The following is a 20,085-nucleotide window of genomic DNA, read 5'->3' on the forward strand; positions in this document are numbered from 1 at the left end:
CTTTATTATACAGTGAACAGACAAGAAATTCAGGGAAGGACACTAGCATGCAGTAAATGTAGGCTGGTAGACAACCCGTGAAACTGCTGCCCAGTGAAGTATGGTATGCACCATAACTGTTGGGCTGTCAGGTCGCCCCAGCCCTCCACGGGGTGTTTCAATAGCAGAGTCTAGTCCAAAGCTTTCAAACGTTCATGTGAAAGGCATCTTCCAGAATTTTTCGAATCACACTCTTGTAATACTCATAACTGAATCCTGGTTGGCTTATTTTGTCTGCTAAATAGTGAAAAAACATGAAGCGAAAAGACAAATGTTATTTAAATTTAATTAACATTTTCTCATTGTTGCTGCAAAATGCTGTATTTGTACCTAATTAAATGTATATGTATTCAAAATTGATGTAAATAATTAATTATTTTGATTATTGATTATTACATTGTAGATACCAATTAAAACATCAGATTTTCCGGGTAGACCTTCAGTTCATTGAATTATCTTAATGGCTTGTTCTATTTTTAGTATAATAAAGTATCCTTAATTAATTACATGTAATTTTTCAATTGTATTGAATACAAAGTTTGTGTAGATACTGGAGCACATGTTTGCATGATTTGATATATTAATGTAAATTAATGTATCTTTTAGAATATTAAGTCACTTTAAAACCATGTATTTATTGACATCGAAATTTGTATTGACTAATAAATTAGGGTGCTCAACTAGATTATCAGTATATATATCATTATAGTAGCAATTATGCTCCGGTTAAATAAGATTTTAGGAAACCAATGTTTATGTTGGGCATTTTCAGAGCATCGCAGGAAAAAGGGACAATGTGACAAAAGTCCCATAGGACTCAAACCAGGGATTTTGTGCTTACACTACAATTTGCAGACTGCCCCCAGGAACTGACAATTTCTAACTTTATCATTCTGACAAAACTCCTGTGTTTGACACCAAGGATACAGGCTTTATGTACTGCCCACACAATCTGTCATTGTGTAATGCCCCGCTCTCCTCTCCCTACCCTTCACTCCAGGTTTGGTATGCAGGAAGCTTCACTGAAGAGCATTTTGAGTTCACCCTCACTGTAGGACAATGTCTCCCTGTCTGCTTGCTGTGTTTGCTGGTTTGTCTACGTGGATGTTGGTGTCTTAGTTTTCTATGAATCCCTCTGTGTGTGTGTATGTGTTTCCATTATTCTTATAGCTTATGACTGCCCTTGGGGAAATAGATGACGCTCTCCATCACTCTCAGAACAAGGACTGAGGGGAGAGAAAAGGGGCACAGCAGTGTAGAGAGCGAGAGAGAGAGGTATAAGTGTGGAAAATAGGAATGGATGATGAGGCTCTTGTAGTGCACTGCCTGCTGTGCTGCTTGTGATTTAATGATCCACAGTATGACTGCCCACATATTGAATATCCAGATTTTGTTGCTTGTTTTCTTTGTTTTTAAAACAATGTGAAGACACAAGTCTGAATCTCTGGATGGGATAAATCAATCAGTATTCGTTCAGCATATTGTCTGCGATTACATGATTATTGTGACAGTTTTCAATATTTCTCTAATTTTATTGCTGAATTGAAAAAAAAATTGATTAAAGAAAACAACTGCTGGAATTTGTAATGAAATAATCACAAAGTTGCAGCAAATGGATTGTTGGTTCTTCACGAGCATATGATGGTGCAGCCCCATAGGAAAAGCTGTGTATTATACTTTAATTATGGCTTTGGTGAGCAATAAATATGCATAGGCTCTTTATGTGTTCATTTATTTTAATAATTAATCTTTTCTAATGCAGGATAAAGCTCAACAAAAGGCACAGTTGAGAGCACAAATAATGTTGGAGCACAAATCAGACTCTGCAGTCATCATGCAGATTTAACAATGGCAGTTAAATCATTTGTTGGATTAGTGATTTACATAGTGGAGATGCAATAAATCACATACTGTGTGCATGAATGGCATTCTGTTCTAAGGTTGTGGGGGTTCTAGTTGAGGAAAATAATAAGGAGAAGCTTTATGTTATAAGGGACCATGCTGAATGATAACCAGATTTTCTATTATGTTATTCTGTACATATTATTTGTTTGTATTGTTATACTATCATTCATATGAATCATCAGTGTTTAAATTGGGAATTTATAAGAATTGGCCAACTGTTTTCTACAAACAAATAAGGGGAATCATTTGGTGAGAACGTTGGAGGTGTCCGTCCCTATTGTAACAAACAAGGAAATCCAGTCTTTGGTACCCCCTTTCCTCCCTGTATAGTTGGACCGGCCATCGGGTACTTGGGACAAACCCCATTGGGTTGCCCATCAGAAAATCTATAAAGTTTAATGTCACTTTGCACCTATTTGAAACTGTGTACTTGCATGCTCTAGGTATGGGCTCACTGTTCATTTACAGCTAAAATTCAACCTCGCTCACACTGAACTAACATTGGCTTGAATAAATCTTAACTCAGCATACTGTAAAGCAGATGTTGTGTGAGCCAAACTTGCATGGATTGGAGAAGTCATCCATCTATAGAAGATCTAGTGGTGGCAGGGGTGGAAGACGAAAGAAAAAGAGGTAGATGAACGCAAGGGAGATAGAGAGCATCTAGAGCAGAAGCATAAATAGGTGAGGTTAAGAAAAGAGTGGAGCTACTTCTTCTTTATCGTCATGTTGTATAGTGACTCACTACTGCCAAGTGGTATTCCAAGATGGGCCAGGCTAGGGCTGGCTGGTTAGCATACTAACTTCAGCATTTACATCATGCATCATATGGTATGTGCCACTGGAAAGGACAGTGACATGACATGTGATCATGCAGGTGAGGTTTCCAAACTCCTTTAGGCATTGTTGAAGGATTCAGGATGTGAAATGTAAACAAAAAGAACAAACTTGTTAAGTGGTTAAAGGAGGAACTAGTTGACTTGCCTGACAGCAAACAACACAAAGTTGTTAAATGGAAAAACAGTGACAAACTTAAAGGTTGGTACAGAAGACTTGTTTTGCTTAAGTAGACACTGAATCTTAGATTTCTGTTTGGACAACGTACAACTTGGAGCACTTCTTTCCAAAACGGGCTCTTGCAAAGACTTGATTCTTCTCCAGACTGACTGACCGAAACCTGGAGAAGCAGCTGTGAGTGGCATTATCATCTCTACCTTCTGACATCAAACACCTCAGCGAAGAGAAGCAGTTCCCGACATCACATTAGAGAGGTTTGTGTGGTCATATGCGTTAAGTGTAGCCATTAAACTGTGGTATTGCCCAGGAAAGGACAACAGAATTCTGTTGTTAATTTTTGAATATTTTAATTATGTTGGAACTAGGCTTTCTGTCTTCATAACTGTCTGAGACTATTGCAACGAGGAAGTGCAGACATGCAGTGTGAGAGTAATATATTAGATTACAGGGAGTGTGTTTGTGATGGTGACCTCTCATAGAGAAAGGTTAGAGACCTTTGGGAGTCATTTCATTAACTACATGCTGGTGTGCATGCACAAACAGAGACGGCACATGGTCTTATTTTACTATGGCACTCAGGAGATCGTCTAAGGCTTCCGCTATTAATAAGGCTAATGGTTATTGGCTGGTGGCTGGTAACAAGTATATGAGATGTCTGATTGACCTGAGGTAAACATGGCACTTTATGGGTTAACAGATCCCTTCTGGATGGAAATTGGAGCTTTTATGGGCGGGAGGGAATGTGGCAATTTATAGAGAGAGGGACAATGAGAATGGGGAGCATTATACTAATGTGTCTAATAGGCTTCTTCAGTGACTGTCATTTAATTAAGATGAACAGCATGAATTTCTCTTAAGTGTGTGTGTGCCAACTTAAGTGCGAAGGTAAACTTGCAGCATTTATTTAAAACTGGTTCATCTTGCAGGATTTGAATGAAGCAGATTAATGAGATAAGTGCTACATGTAGTGTACTATAATAAAACATAGCTGTGGCTATATGTCAGTAGGAATACTGCAAGGCAGTGTACCTCTTATTTAGACTTTTTTATCAGACAGTTTAAGTGGTGAAGTCAAGGAGGAAATCCAAAAGACGAGTGGTATCTCATGATGTGTTGATGATTCAGATACATGGAGCAAGACAGCAGGAGTTTGTATAGGTGGTCTTGACAGCGAGGATCTGTGTTCCCATCTGTGGCTGCCTGAGATGCTATTGTCCTCTCATGCTCTTTCTCCCAGGTTTTGGTGCACTGCAGCCCTGAATTCTCTCAAACGTGCTGCATTGATATTCAGGGCCTGTTTCTGATCCCCATCACCGCTCCCTCTCACTCTATCTACCTCTCTCTCCTTCAGAAAACTAAACTAATGTACTCAAACTTTATAGAGAGTTATACAGTCAACACAGGTCTGAAATTAAGTCTATTTCAGACATCTTTCTACTCTTTCTACTCTTTTCTGTTGTATCTGCCGTCACCTGCACTGCTGAAGCTGCTCTGGCTGCTGGTCTCTGGTCAAGTGTGCATTTGATGAAAATAATCAGCTTTTTTTTTGCCTCCATGAATTTATTTGGATTACAATTAGAATCAGATTATTTCAGGGATGTATGGGATCAATTCAACTGAGCACCATATACTGTCCATAATACAACAAGTATACAGTATGTATCTGCTTGCGAGTGTAAGGATTATGGCTTAATCTGATCTCCTTAAAAGTATACCTCCAAGGAGATGGACAAACGCCTTTATTGTCAGACCAATGTATTTGGATTTGTGGTCTTCATCAGGGTTGTAAAGTTGTTCTTTTCACTACCAATTGTTAACTGAAGTGTTACTGGAAGTTTTCTTTCTTCAAACATCCAAAAAGCAACATCAACATCAGTTGTAAGCTCAACTGACATCTCTCGGCAGACTGCTGAATTGCAAGTTTCTTCAAAGTGGTCATCTCCAGTCAAAGTCCATGGTGTCTCAGATCAATGTGAGCTGTAGATGAGACTGCTTAGCCCTGTACTGTTTTTTTCTGAAAGGAACCATGAAAGAATCCTGGTTCTTCAAACTGCCACACATTTTCAGGCTCAAAAGTTGTCAGATAACTGAAGACCCTCATAGTAGAGCATACAGCAAAAATCCAAGTCCTGTACTGCAGATATGTCAGTACATGCTGTGTATTGTATCAGCCGGTATGTGCCGAGCTCAGCTCTGTTTAACACTTAAGCGTCCAAGTGGGAATAACCCTAAAGTGTGATAATGCTGCTACTGATGCTGGTGCAGTCTGTGTTGCACAGTTTGAGTAGAACACAGGAAGAGTAGACAATGACAAAACAAGAGAAGAAAAAACAGAAATATACAAATAAAAAAGAAGGAAAGTGAGAGAGGTAACAGTTAGACACAGTGAGGTTCTCGCTCTCCTTCTTTTCCCTGTCCATCTCCTTGTAAGCTATGACAAGATGAGACCTGGGATAGTGACTTGACGGCAACATGACACAAAGCCGTTATCCTTTCCTGTCGTGGCTGGCTTGCTGGATAGCCGATGACTGTCTGGGGCAGAACAGGTGTGTCGGTGTGTGTAGGTGTGTGATAGTTGTGAATGAGCCAGACATACACACACTCCCACACGTAGGCAGGCACAAGAAAGCATCATGTCCTGCAGCCACTATGTCCACGGGGGTGGGCTGCATGCAAGTTTGTGCGTGTTGTGCGAGAATCCCGATCTGCAGAAGACAGGAATGAGCCTGACAACGACGCATGCCCTTGAAAGTTCCCCTCCCCTTCTTTTCCACTTCCCCTTCCATCTCCTCCCACTCATGCACTACCTCCTTCCTTACCTCTGCATCCTTCAGTCCAGTTTTTGCCAATCACTTTTATTTCTATAATCTTTCTGTTTCCTCTGTCTACCTCTGCCCCCCATTTTTTCCCTATCTATCTTCCCTCTCCTGTCATTTCTGGAATAAGGTTGTGATTGTGTCCACAGTGTACCCTCTGCTGTGCTCTGGGAGCAAAATGTCAAAGACAGCGAGACGAGGGAGCCAGGGAGAAAGAAAACGTAGTGAAGGATTGACTGTCACATCTGTTTCCTTCTTCTTCCAACCTTCTTTCTTCTCTATCCTCATCAATTTGTCTTTTCAGTTATCTGTCTTGATCCTCAAATCAGTCAGGGAAAAGTCTTGTCAAGTGAGGAACAGCCTCTCTGCTATGCAGCACTACACACACACACTTTTGCACACACACACGCCCACCCCTGCTGCCTGCTGACATGGTACAGGCTGTGCATTGAGACAGCCCCAGCTGAGGCAGGAGCAGTGAGAGTGCAGCTTAGCGAGTCTCCACACACACACACACACACGCACACCTACACTCACTCACATACACATCCACACACATTCACACACACACATACTGAAAGCCACTGTGGTGGTTCGTCCGCTGCTGCATGTGTGTTGCAATATCATTTTTAGGTGGGAGGATTTTTACGTAATGATGATGGTTGTGATAACCTTGTTACCATGTAAGTATACATTATCCTTTTCTAAAATGTAAATGGAGGAACAATTTATATGTGTTTGCTGGTTTCATTAATGGCTTTTTATTCTGTTGGTGTAAATCATCCGCATGTGAGGAGGCTGCAGTGTGTGAATATGAATCTGTACATGTTGTTCCATGTGAGGTTTGTGGGTACGCAGAATGTCAAGTATATTGTAGCCCCTTATCTGCAGGCGAGGGATTTTAAGAGGATGATCTGTAATAGAGGGAGAGAGGGACAGATGAAGATGGATAGTACACGGTAGCAATATTGCAGAATGGAGTAATGCTTTATCGATGTAGTCAATCTTCACATGTATTTTATATATGTATATATTAAATCTTCTTGACTTGTCATTTCTCTAGATGAAAATGTAAAAAATTCTCACCTGTTCATCTGTTGGCAGAAAGGAGTCCCTCCTCTCTGTCACACTTACTGACTGGTGCTGACACAGCAGCAGGTTCGCTGCTGTAACTGATCATGTGTGTCTGCAGGCTAGCTGTCTTCACTGCATTAGCTAACTGACTGGATTGGCGTGGTGACAATATTAATAGGGCACATTATCACCTCTCCTCCATGACCTGTTGGCTCTCTGCTTTCTCTGACTGGCTGGCTCTGTGGCTGACTGCGGTCACAGGTTGATGATTTAGTAATGCCACTAGCTGGTTAGTTGTTTTCTTGCTTGTCTTATCAAACTGACTGATCATTGCTCTGACTAACTCACACTGTCGCTGCTGGTTCTTAACCGGTTAGTTCAGTCATCAGCCAGTTAGTCAGTGTGTGCACTAAAGAAAATCCATTCCAGAAAATTTCATCAGTCACTCAACCAGTCTTGCCACAGAGTAAGTCAAACCAGCGAGTCTTTCAGTCTCTTATTCATTCAGTCAGTCAGAAAGTTAGTTGTTCAGTCATTCATTCAGTCAGTCAACCACTCTGTTACACAGGCTGTCATAGGAAATTGATTGTGCCTCACTTGGGATGACTGTGTGACCTCAAACATCAGCTCCACTGTACCAAGACGACCAGACAGCTCAGAATCAGTGTCAGTCCCCCCCCCCCCCCCCCCCCCCCCCCCCACACTCTTTCTCTCTATTCAATCCCTTTGTAAAGCATATATAACTCACATGTAATGGGGCTGTCGTGAGAAAAGATACATACGACTGGAAGTGGAGGAAAGAAGCTATAATTGGAGCAAAAATATGGTCATATTAATTTTCAAAAAGACCATACATTTAATGGTGTCATAGGAGAGAAGTGTCATAGTAGACATGTAGCGACAGATTTCTCCTTAGCAAATATGCAGTGATATATTCCACCTCTCTCTTAAACTTCAGACCTAAATAGAAAAATTCCATTTCCACATCTGTTCAGGAGTAAATTCAAATAGTTCTGTATAATTAACTTCCCCAAGTATTACCTTTAGTAGTATGGTAACACGAGAAGGTTCTTGCATACCTACGTACAAAAATATGCCTGTTTTTGATATTGTGTCATGATATATACATAAGAGGAACAACAGCTGGTGCTTGAAAGACAAACAGCCTTTAGAGAAAATTCCTGCCCCGCGCTGCTCTGTCATATCTCAATCTGTTAGCGTCGCAGTGCATTCAAGTTTGCTGTGTCATCATCACCTGTGTGTTGCACAGTGACAAATACAGTACTGAAGAGAACTGTCATTTTTCAGCAAGAAAAGGACTCGTGCTGTTAAGTGTTCATTTATTTATTTATTCTTGACTCGTCTGTAATAACAAATGAAAGAAGATGAAGTTTGGCCATTTTTATAAATAGTTTGTTTTGTGTTTGTGAGCCTTTCTGCCAGAATAGGAGATGCAAGAGGAGTGAGTGGAGAGAGGAGAGAGGGCTGTCATGCAGTTTGAGGACAGTTTTATTTTAATTTGTACTCATAATTCAATCAAAGAATTCTAAGGGGACTAAAGACAAAGGGTTGAACTTGATGATATAGATCATCCTTAGAAGCTCCTCGGGGAAAGTTTTGGACTTTCGACTGTAGAAGCAAAATACAATAGACAGGACTTATAACAAGTCATTTTATTTCTTCCCGGTGGTATTTTATTTCTGCATTCATAGCTTCCCATCATTATCTTAATTGTTTTACATTATTATCTCATTGGTCAATCATTCTCATCCAGGAGAATAACCAAGTGGATTGACATGCTTACGCCAGAATCCGCTAGACCAATGTTGGATTTACTGTACTATAAGTATAGTTTACAAACACTAGCTTGTATAAAAGATTAAACTATCAAATTTATCAATTATTTCTAAAAGGCATTTGGAACACAAAAAACCCCAGAAATTTTAAAGAGGAACCCTCTGATGTATCTGAAGAGACAAAGTGCTAAAAGTTTGATTGACTTCTACAGATCTCTTGGGGGGAAACAGGATGTTACTTTAATTTTTACCCCAAAAAAACAGTGACCATACTGTAGGATGAAAATAAGAACATGCATAAGAAGAAGCAGGATGTAAGCACCTGCACGCAGCCACTTGACACTGACACCCACTGGTGTTCAGTGTAATTTCATATTCAGTGTGTCTGTTTTTTCAATTGATCTAATCCAAGTGAAGATTTCAAGCCTCTCATTGTGAGAATTGACAGTGCAACGTGTTTGTCTTCATACATATGTTTCTGCTGCACTGAGAAATAGTAATCAATAGCTATTATCTGATACCTGACCTGTCAATTGTTAGTAGATATTTTGTTTTTTGCTTAGATGAGGAATCTTTTTTTTCAGTGTCTTGGTCATTGAAGACTTGTTTCACACTGTGTGGTCTGTTTAGTGTGTATTGCATTCACATAAGTTAACTTAGAAGCTTTGCTTTTTTCATATTCACATCATTCTGATGGACAATCATGGGTGATTAACCTTATTGAACACTTTATTAAGCTGAGACAAAGCTTTTGGGGACAAAATAGGATTCTGGTCGGGTGTTGTTTTTCCTCAAATATACATGTTTAATATAATTTCTCTGTAGCAAAGCAGCTGAGGTCATGTTTATGCATATCAAATGGCAAAGGCTCCCTTTTTATCATTAATTTCCATTTAAGGTCTTAGACCACCTGTTCACCTTTGTATTGTTCATATTTTAAACATTTAAATTCAGATCAAAATACATTTTAATCAGATTAAGGGGGTGTTTGGAATCAGTGCTAATGTTGCAATGTTGTGGGTTGTAATAAGCTTTGCTACTAAATGGCTAAAAGAGCTTGTCTCATGTCATCACCAGCTCCAGTTCTCTGTATTGTCATAATGATATACAGAGTACACTCTGCCCCTCTCAGCACTTACAATGTCAAGTTATTAAGCTACAGTCTAGAAAAACACACTGTTTGGTATTAAAGGGTATTTCATAGAACTTTGAATTATATCCTGGTAAATGGTTGAAATGTTTGAAATTCGGATGCAATAGATGTTGCCAAATTTTTTTTAAATTACAGATAAATATTATCATGATCTTAGTCTGACATTGCGTGTTAAAATTTTATGAAGCTAAACCTGATTCAGTTACTGGACTTCTGTCACTCCTCACCTTTTAAAATTTTTTATTTCTTTTCTTCTCCATCCCTCTCCTCACCTTCTGTTTTTAGTCACCTTCCAGCACACCTAACCTGCATGTGTTGAATTTAATTAGACCAATATCTCCCTCATGATTTCCGCAGGCTCATCTAGAGCAACGAGAGGGCCATTACAGCAGGAACTTCAATATGTGTATTTGCTCATGCATAAGAATATGCACACAGCATGCGGTCCTGAAAAACGTGTCTGATCTTACTTAGTGAATACATGAATATATATGCATCATTATATCTATAGTTGAAATGTTTAGAATTTTTCATATTCTTACACTATATACCTCATTCGCCCCAGTCTGTTCTTAAAGGTTCAGTGTGTAGAATTTAGTGATATCTAGAGGTGAAATTACATGCTGCAGCTGGATATCCCTCATATCCCCCCCCCCACCTTCCCAACATGAAAGAGAACCTGTGAAGAACTCCAGATATGAAAACTCAAAAGGTTTTAGTTTGTCCAGATTAGATGACGGTAAAAACATGGTGGCCTCCACAGAGAGGACCCCCCCCTTTTATATTTAAAGGTTTTAAATATAAAGGGCCCATTCTATGGTAAAGAAAACAACAATTCATACAATGCAGATGAAACACACCAGTGAAAAAAATTATTTTATATTCAATTTCTGCCAAAAGTCCCTTTCACCTAAATTTTACACACTGGACCTTTAAATCTTCAGAATACCTAAGACGTGATCCCGCTGATTCTCAGTCAATATTTACAGACTATGTGTTGCACTATAAGTATGTTCTGGTTTACGTGCAGCTAATCATCCAGAAGAAGAAAAAATTGCTAAATGTTTTGTTACACTAAAATGGCTGCTGGTGAATCTATTGTAAGCCCTCTCTTTTGTTCTATTAACAGTTAGATAGACATGCTCTACTGCATGCATTTCAATTCCTCCTTATCTCCCTGTAGAGAGCTGAATTCAAAGCCAGAATAACATCCCTGCGTATCTTTCTATTTCTAGTCTATCTTTCTAGGCCTTATGCCTGTTGTCCTATTTTTCAGTGAAACCTGGAACACCATTATCAGTCCTTTTCTTCCTGTGGCTAAACCAACGCTCGTTCTCCAGAAACAAGCACATCGCCAGGGCCAGATTTTTGCCAGCTATTGTTGTAGATTGTAGTCCAACTTGCTCGGTGGCACCATCAGACAGAGCTAGAATATTTTAAACAAAATGTATTGCTGGATTAAATTATTGATGTGATAGTTTTCATCACAACTCTCAATTTGCTGAAAAACTGTGCTAATATTGCATCAGACCTTTTAAAGGTCCAGTGATTAAGATTTGGGTGAAAGGGATCAATTGGCAGGTCTCTCTGCGGGGGCTGCCATGTTTTTTACTGTAGCCCAAACTACTCAAACTAAACACATTTTGAGTGTTTATGACAACTGAAGGCTACCATAGGTTCTCTTTCATATTTGGAAGGAGAGGGTGAGGTAAGGGGTATTCAGCTGCAACATGCAATTTCACCACTAGATGTCACAAAAGCTTTTACACTGTACCTTTAAGTCATTGGATAACATTAATGTGCTGAATGGGTCTGGCAGTGGGTTGAGACAACAATAATCGTAAACTAATGTCAATTGTAAATAGATGACAGAACATTTTGAGACTACATTTTAAGCAACATTAACACTGCTGATGCTGCAGGTGAGTGGAAGAGAGGTCTTGAGACGAGGCCCCCGGGAGTGAGCTGAAACGTCCCAGTTTCCTGGAAAAATGTTGTTTCTGTGAAATGGATAGATAGATTCCATTGAAATCAGTCCACAGGCTGTTTGGAAGCAGAAATTTGAGGAAGGCCTAATTTTTTTTTACGTTACAGTGTGTTCACATGTTCCCTACAAAAAAGTGGGCAATATAAATGCAACTGGGAACAGTAACCAAAACAAAAACATACTTTATGATAAAAAAATAATAATTCCCAGTGATTTAGTCTGGCCTTGCCTCAATCAGATCACAATAGGGCCAGACAGTTTAATTAACTTACTTTCTAATTAATCTCTGACTATCAAAATTATATCAAACATCTGAATTTTTTAACAGACGTAAAATCCAAAAGCCGATAATAGTCAAGAGCTTATTTTTGTGAGATTTTGGAGATGATGAATGATCCCCTTGTGATCCTATATATTCTTCAGGTCTTACAAAATGTGTGAAACCTGAACGGATTAGTCAGACATTTTGTGCGACTGTGTGTGTCATCTAGTCTTTTCAGTCAATTTTATTTGGGTGGTCTGTCGCTCAGTGCTCTTTTTTGTCAAACACAGACGCACTATTCTATTCCATGATTTTATATCCCTTGAAATTACAAAGCAGTCTGGTGCCATGCTGTTCAACTCAGATGCTGTCTCACTGTGCATGCCCAGCAGCTGCACAGGAAGTTCTCCTGCAAGCAGCTGTATCATGCTTTTTGATTCCCGGATGTTTTGTGGGCACAGATTAAGCAGCCCGTTGTGTTGAAAAGCAACCTTTAAGCGACTAGACTCAAATCTAGTAACAGATGAGGGTTCTGAGGTCAGTATCTCAGCACATGCAACAAATGGACTTCTTAGTTTTTAACAACTGGGTTTTGTTTACAGATAATTGCTCTTCCTAATTAATATCAGGTCGAACCAGCATGAGCAATCCTGTTATAACTATTTGTTCGTGTATAAATGCTCACAACACAACAAATATCATAATGATGATAATTGAATCTCAGGCTCTTCACATCAGGATAATTTCTGAAATTGGAGTGAAAATAAACATGCATCTATGTTAAGTGCTCTCATATGACTATGATATTTCTTTTTCTGTGACATGTAAAGAGAAGAGGGCATTTTGAAGTTCTTCCCTCTTCTTTCACCGTTGTGTAACTGTGCAACAAACCATATGTGGCAGAAATAACAAGACCAAGATAAATGTAACCTCTGACAAAAAACCTTTTTCAAAACACATGTATATAAAAGGATTAGTCCAAGCCTTATAATAAGTGATTCAAAACTACAAAATGTCAAAGTCTGTCTGTTTAAGCACACACCCTTATGAATAATAAAGGCATGGATAATACCAGCATGTTAGAAACTTAACCCAGAACCTTAACTTTAAATTCACAGCCTCAGTCTCATTACACACAACCTTTAAGCTAACCTTTGGAAATGATGATGCATGATCTTTCTTGGTTAGAAACCCTCTTGAGCAAGTGTCAGACTCAGTACCATTACTATTTGTATAACATGTGGACCTGCACGATGTGTCATACTGTGTGAGGATTAGTAAAATAACCTCAAGCCTTGTCAGCCTTGTCGTGCCAGTCGACGCATGTGAAAAGGTTGATCCTACAATGGTAATTCCTATGTTGCATGTACAGTATCGTAAGTGAGATTGCTAAGCACTGGGCTGATAACATTTTTCTTAAAAGGATGTTGAATATTATAATGCAAACTGCAAGCCTGGGTGAGACAGTTTATCCTGTCACACAGAGACAAGTAGTGCTTTGAGCTAAACATCAATGTCAATATGCCGTTTTGCTTAGCAGGTAATACTGTATGTACCATGTTCAACATGTTAAGTTAGCTTGTTAGCATGCAAACCTTTGCTATACACCATTAATTGTATATGCACCTATGTGGTTAGTGGCATATCATTAGTTTTTAAGTGTGATTTGCAGCAAAAAATATACTCAGCAAATTATAGTTTTTAACTCAGGGAAAAATGAGGGAATCACTGAAAACACTGTCTGGCAACCTAAACTCAGTAGAGTGCATACAAAGCCTAATTAATTTCAATCAAGCCATCCTAAATTGCACACATGCACAAGCAGATCAGTCCCCTAAATATGCCTGAGTTTTTAAAATCAAGATCCATTAATTATTCCCAAGGATATAAGTGAAAAGAAAGTGGGGGAAAAAATCTCAGATCAGCCCCTTTTCCTGGAAATGTTGAATTACAAAATTGAATGGGTACTTTCTCGGCCCATGTCCCATCTTTCCATCAAGTGTCTTGGAAATCTGTACAGTAGTTTTTGAGTAATCCTTCTGAATAACAAACAGCCATATCAGTGGATAGAGACAAAAACATATCCTCTTTGGAAGAGGTAATTAAATAGCCCTCACGAGTAAGGTTTGAGATACTTATTTCACTGAAAAAGCGAAATATCTACTGGGGACCATGAACGCCTGTAGAATTAATGGCAAACCATCAAATAGTCTTGACATCAACAGTGGACCAACCAGTTGTCATTGCTATCCCTAAAGCCATGCCGCTAGTGTGGCTATAAAAACACAGTATTGTGACTTGTCCACATTGAATAATACATCTTTATGTATATTTTATCACTTTGCATTCAGTTAGAGTAAGGAGCACAGATTCCAATCTGTTAGGCTTCTTGAACACAACTTAAATATGTTGCTTATTTGCCTGTGGATGTCACGTGTACGGCTCAGATTCATGAATCCTCATCTGAGCCATTTGGTGGATGATTGTGTTGTTTGTTACCTTGCCCCTAGTTGAAGGGGTTACAGGAAAGACTTAACTTGGCAGGGTGATACTGATTACTCAGAACTATAGAAAATCACATGAAGTCATTGTTAATGAGTGTTTCTGAAGGGAAAACATAGCTTCTTTTTCATATAATATGCAAATCATCTCATTGCTCCTAATTCTTTATGTCAACCCCTTCTGCACCACTGTTTCCTAGTTATAAAATATCAAAGCTAACTACAGGATAGCAAAGCTTTAGATGAAAAGAAAAGATTAAATAAAGTAAGATACGTTTCACTTCACTCCCTCTACCTTATAATATACCAGGGATTCACTCCAAGTTTCTGTCCAGGTGATTGACAGCAAGGTGCTATGCTCTGGAGGAATCGGGCCGGGAGTCAGGTCTAATTGGATAATTCATCAGAAGAGAGCAGACATGCTCCTATTTTACAGGATGATCTCCTGCAGAGGCAAATATGCAGCCTGTTAATGCACAAGTGTAATCTCCACTACCATACTGATATTTAGCATTAGATCATTATGTGCAGACAACATTTTGTTTAGCTTGTTTTTCAGTAATTATAACCATAAGTGATTTTGCACGGTTTGGTTACGGTTGTTAATGGGCATCCACACTACCACTCCAGGCAGGATTGCACTTTACATCTCCCTTCAGAGCCTGACAATGCTGCTCACATTGTGTAATGTAAGTCAAACACTGTACAACCAGTACAAAATATTCAATATTTACTCATGTACATCAATGTTAATGCTGATGAAAAAAAAAAGAAGGAATGACAGCGAGCAGGCAGTTGAATATGAAACACCGACCAACGCAAGAGGAAAGTTGACAGCTTTACATCAGCCACAAATGGTGTGAGTGCTGCAGAGCCAGGAAATGAAAAAGAGGCAGGTGAAGTCAGGAAGAGAGCGGCGGTGATGGAGGAACCGAGAGTGGCACAACCCTATTATTGAGGAGGAGGTTGTTTTAATAGATGTGAATGATGCGATCTGCTGGGGCTTCTTGTTTGGACCAAAGGCTTATATCACTCAGTGTGCCACCCTATGTCCTCTAACCCAGTCATCTCACAGCTACAGCATATCATCACCACTTCTCACTTTCTCGCTTCTCAGTCTCACTCTAAGGTGACACGCAGCAACCCCTGCAGCTATCAGGGTTGCCTGGCCAACTGCTTCTCTTCGACAGCCCCTCACTATTTATGACTGGACGTAGCACACATGCAGAATTTGTGTGTCTCTGTCCTCCTCTCTCTTTTGCATGCTAAAGAGGCCAAAGAGAAGATAAGGGGGGGGGCCTTATCTTCTTTTTAGCCTGATATGAGTTGGAGCTGCAGTCCTTTGCGAGCTCCTGCACTGGTTTCCAAATTTCCCTTTTCTTCTTCAGACTCTGTCTGCTGCGCTTAGTTAGCATGGCAGCTGCTTTCAATCCAATTAGATAGCACTGATGGTGCCAGAACAACTCTCCGTTTGGTTGTTATATAACAATTCACTTCTGAGACAATGTCAGTTAACATGTCTTTTGCTCTCTCTGGTAAGTTGTGTGTGTGCATGCACGTGTGTGTGCACTTGGATGATGCAGTGCATGTACGTATGTTAGGGGATTCCCTGATCCTTGTGCACCATTTAGGACAATTCCACAAATATGACACTGCAGACAGTGTCATACACAGCCTAAACTTACACAATAAAACTAGATCTTTAAAAGTTCATTGGGTTTTTTATTTGAAGTACTTGCTTTTTCATGCTGTCACAAAATCATGCACAAATCCTTTTGAAAGAGATAAAGCTACAACCAATCAGCTAACTCACTTTCCTGACTTTGTTGTACGTTACAGGAAGTGGACACAATTTTTTTGAAACTGGCAGTGAGGTGATGATGTGTTCTTATCTTAGCATCGACTTTACACAGTCATTGTTTCTGAGGCTGATGTTTTTCGAGGTGTTGAATCACAATTGTCACATTGTAAAGTGTAATCTGATCATTACTTTTAAACATGTTTTACTAAAACTCCTCATGTCATGACCCAATGGCCCATGAGCATTTCTAAACCTGACATCTGAAATTATGATGTGATATTTTTGAACATGCAGGTGTGCAGCACAGCATCCCTTGTCATTGAAATCTCCTGCATTACTTTTTGTCACAGGCAGGGGGGGTTGTATGCCAGCTTGTGTGCTGTTGCTGATGGTGCAGTGGGCACAGCTTATACCTCAGCTCTGCCTCACTGTGCTCAAGGACATTTTGAGACAGACACGCAGGGAATGCCAATGGCTTCACTGTGGAGGACAAAAAACTGCCTACCGCTCGTCAGACCAGGAACTTCTCATCAAAGCACAAGTATTGTTTGATCGTTGACACTTTTTTTTTTTGTATAATCACAGAGTGAGCAGAGAAAACACTGGGCACCATACAGAGAGACATGCATTATTAAAGCTAAAACTGGCACTAAATTTTAATATATTTAATGATATTTTATTGCACATGATAGTTTTAATGTGTGAATTTGAACAAGTCTGTCTAAGGATGAATAAAAATGAGACTTAGATCATGATATCATCAAATGGAAGAGCTCTATAACCTACAGCGTTTGAAGAGATATTAAATCTTCAAGCCTTATGCCTCACATATGAATAGAAAATATTGATAAGATAGGGAGGCATCTTTTCTTAAAATATCTGAGTGTATAAACTTTAAATATTATTGAATTATTGACTCAGGCATACAATACATAACAATTGTTCACTAAAATTACATGAATACAATTTAAGTACCTTATCTCATTCATGAACATGTCTTGCGTCTGAGTCGAGTTTGGTCAATTTTTATCAGCTGTGGTGGTGAAGACAACGACTCTCATGATCCCACGTGGTTGCCAAAGTTACATGGCATACATAGTATGTTTAAATGAAAACAATAAGGTCCAAAAACTGACGACTACTTCATGACATATCCCCAAATTATTGACAGAGAAGACATTAACTGTTTCAATGGTGTTTTAGTTCTGTGTCTTAATATGAATCCCATATGGTGTTGAAGTTCATAGAGTGAAATTAAGTGTTCTTGCACTTAAATTATGAAGAAAAAGCTGTTGATTATTTCAAAAGCAGCTCTTTCTCTTTGAGTGCTTGATCAAATATTACTCATTATTCACTGTCAAGCCTTCGAGAGCTCACCAGCAATTAAGCTGAAAGACTGGTGAGTAGGCAGGAAGGAAGACAGAAGAATAACACAGCAGGGAAGTGTTCATTCAGGTACAGGTAGACCGGTAGGACAATGTAGAGATTTAGGGCACAGACAGGTAGGTGGAACGGACCAGGAGTGTTGGTGGAAATATTGGAGGCAGAGAGTTTTTGCAAGGGCTGACAAAATTAGCAAAAGCTCCATACCCCCAACATTTAATGTGAAATTTGCCTCTTTGATGTTGAAAATATTTTACAGTGAAGAGAAACCACTTTTACACACTACCTTCATTAAGGTGTCATCTGTGAATGCATACACATCAACAACAGCTCTGCTCACATACAGCTGCCCTCCTTTTGCCAGGAAAGGAGAAATCGATTGTGCACACATAAAGCACATGCATGGTAGTTTAACTGTCATCACCTGCTCTGAAGTTATTCTGGTATCAGCACTGCACCTCACTTTTATCTTCCCCTCTTTTTTCACTGTACTTACTTATAATTTCCCTGAGGGAGTCTTCCCAAAGGGATCAATAAAGTTCTATCTAATCTAATCTATATTTTGCTCTCCACAATCTCCCTCATTTTCTTCATCTGTCTTTTCCCTTCATTTATCTCCCTCCCACTTATACAACGCTCCCCTTCTTGTGTGTGCATGCTATCGTAATTTAAAGTCAGGCAAATGCATGCCAGCAGAATCTACCACCACCACCAGTCACTTACATCACCAACATGATGATGTAGCTGGAAATACTCAACCTTACATGGTTGGTGATGAAGCGCTATACTGGCTTTGTGTGTTACATTAGTCATGTAACAGTTCTTGATTTCAAACAAGAACCGTTTTGCAAATCAAGGAAGAATAGGTTCAGCTTAAATTAAGGTTGAGTATGAAGTGTTTTTTTCCTGGAGGGTAGAAGACACGATTCCCATTGGTTTCATTTGTTCCTCTTATGTGACTGATAACCAGCAAAACACAAGTTAGTAGGACAGAAAACCAGCCTTGCTCTTGGTGTGGAAGCCCAGTGCAGGTACACAGGGATGAGTGGTCTCTCACTCTCTTGCAGATGGTCCATCTGGTGCGAAAGAGAATTACCTGTGTGATGTAGCTTCTCTCCTCAGCCAGCCACTTCATTAACCATTCAGGCACACAGATAAACACACAAACACACATTTCCTGGGAGAGCGTTTGTTTGCTTTCATTTGACGGGTTTTGGAAGATCTGGCCGGCACAGATGTCTGCCTTGGCGTGCAGAGAGTACCGCCAACATTGATTGGACCTGATTGGCAGGCCAGGGGGGCAGCATAAAAGGTTGGAGAAAATACAGAGGAAGATGTAGTCCTGCCTCATGCTGTTATTGTTTTCTTTAAGAAATGGAAACTATCAAAAATCATACAATATGGGAATATAAGTATTGTTTTATTGCTATATTGATATAAAGGAAAGAAATTCTCTCTTTAATCGACAGAAATGTCTTACATGTTTAGTGGCTTACACCTGTCGTTGCCGACATTGCCAATGCTGTCTTACTTTGTCACTTCTGTAAGGGCTGGCGCTCATTAACACACAGGACTGCTTCCTGTGGGGTTACAGATGTGAATTGTTGGCAGGGTCTCTTGCCACCCTGATGAGACAAGGTCGCTGCCCTACTATTCCTGATCACACAATTGTGTCTACTATTCCCATCTGTATCATCGGGCATGGTATTTGTGACTGGATGCCTTGCTGATTTTCTCAGCCTGGCCAGCTTCAGCAGTGCATGTCGCAGTACAGAGATTTTGAATGTGCCCTGTACCTCTGGGTTGCCGAGTTTTATCTGCTGTTGCATGGACAATTTAGCAGAGTTGTTAACTCATCTTTCCGTTTGCTAACTGCTCTACGATCATATACTTAACATATCAAGATTATATATTGATAAGATTTGATTATCCTTGATAGATAATGTGTGCATGTAAAGCAAAGACGCAGATGGTGCACTAAAATCCTACTGACCTGCAAAAGAAAATGACCAAATTACTCATTGTATGATTCAAAGTTTGTTTATTTACTGACCAGCCATGAAATCAGTGAAGTCATTCTGGCTAACTTTGCTCCTTGTCTGATTTCAACTGACTATATTCAATGAAAAAATAAAGTTGTTGGACCAACTCTAAATTTCAACTTCAATTGGTGATTTTACATTCAACTCATCAGTTGTGTTAATACAACTTGACACTTAATTTATTTGTTGCCAAAGATTCTTCGTCAAATTCTTCAGTTGAGCTGTACTCTGTTCAACATTTGATCAAATTTTTTCTATTTCATTGTTGCATTATTGACCTCTTGTGGACCTCATCGCTAAATTACTTGC

The 20,085-nt window shown here is 39.4% G+C and overlaps 1 protein-coding gene across 9 annotated transcripts in view; it reads left to right on the forward strand.

Moving 5' to 3' along the window:
- atp2b2 (ATPase plasma membrane Ca2+ transporting 2) overlaps window positions 1–20,085 on the forward strand; it is a 100,773-nt gene that overhangs the window by 18,968 nt on the left and 61,720 nt on the right. For 4 of the 9 annotated variants that reach the window (XM_069535230.1, XM_069535225.1, XM_069535221.1 and 1 more), the window contains exon 1: window positions 2,965–3,215. The exons of 1 other annotated variant lie outside the window; for it this stretch is intronic. The gene's annotated coding sequence lies outside the window, so the exon portion shown is untranslated. Of the gene's footprint in view, window positions 1–2,964; window positions 3,216–6,244; window positions 6,461–20,085 lie in introns of those variants that run through there. 4 more of the 9 variants (XM_069535167.1, XM_069535194.1, XM_069535214.1 and 1 more) reach the window with 3 other exon arrangements.

This window comes from Paralichthys olivaceus, chromosome 2, assembly GCF_024713975.1.
Source record: "Paralichthys olivaceus isolate ysfri-2021 chromosome 2, ASM2471397v2, whole genome shotgun sequence".
In the NCBI taxonomy this organism is placed as follows: domain Eukaryota; kingdom Metazoa; phylum Chordata; class Actinopteri; order Pleuronectiformes; family Paralichthyidae; genus Paralichthys; species Paralichthys olivaceus.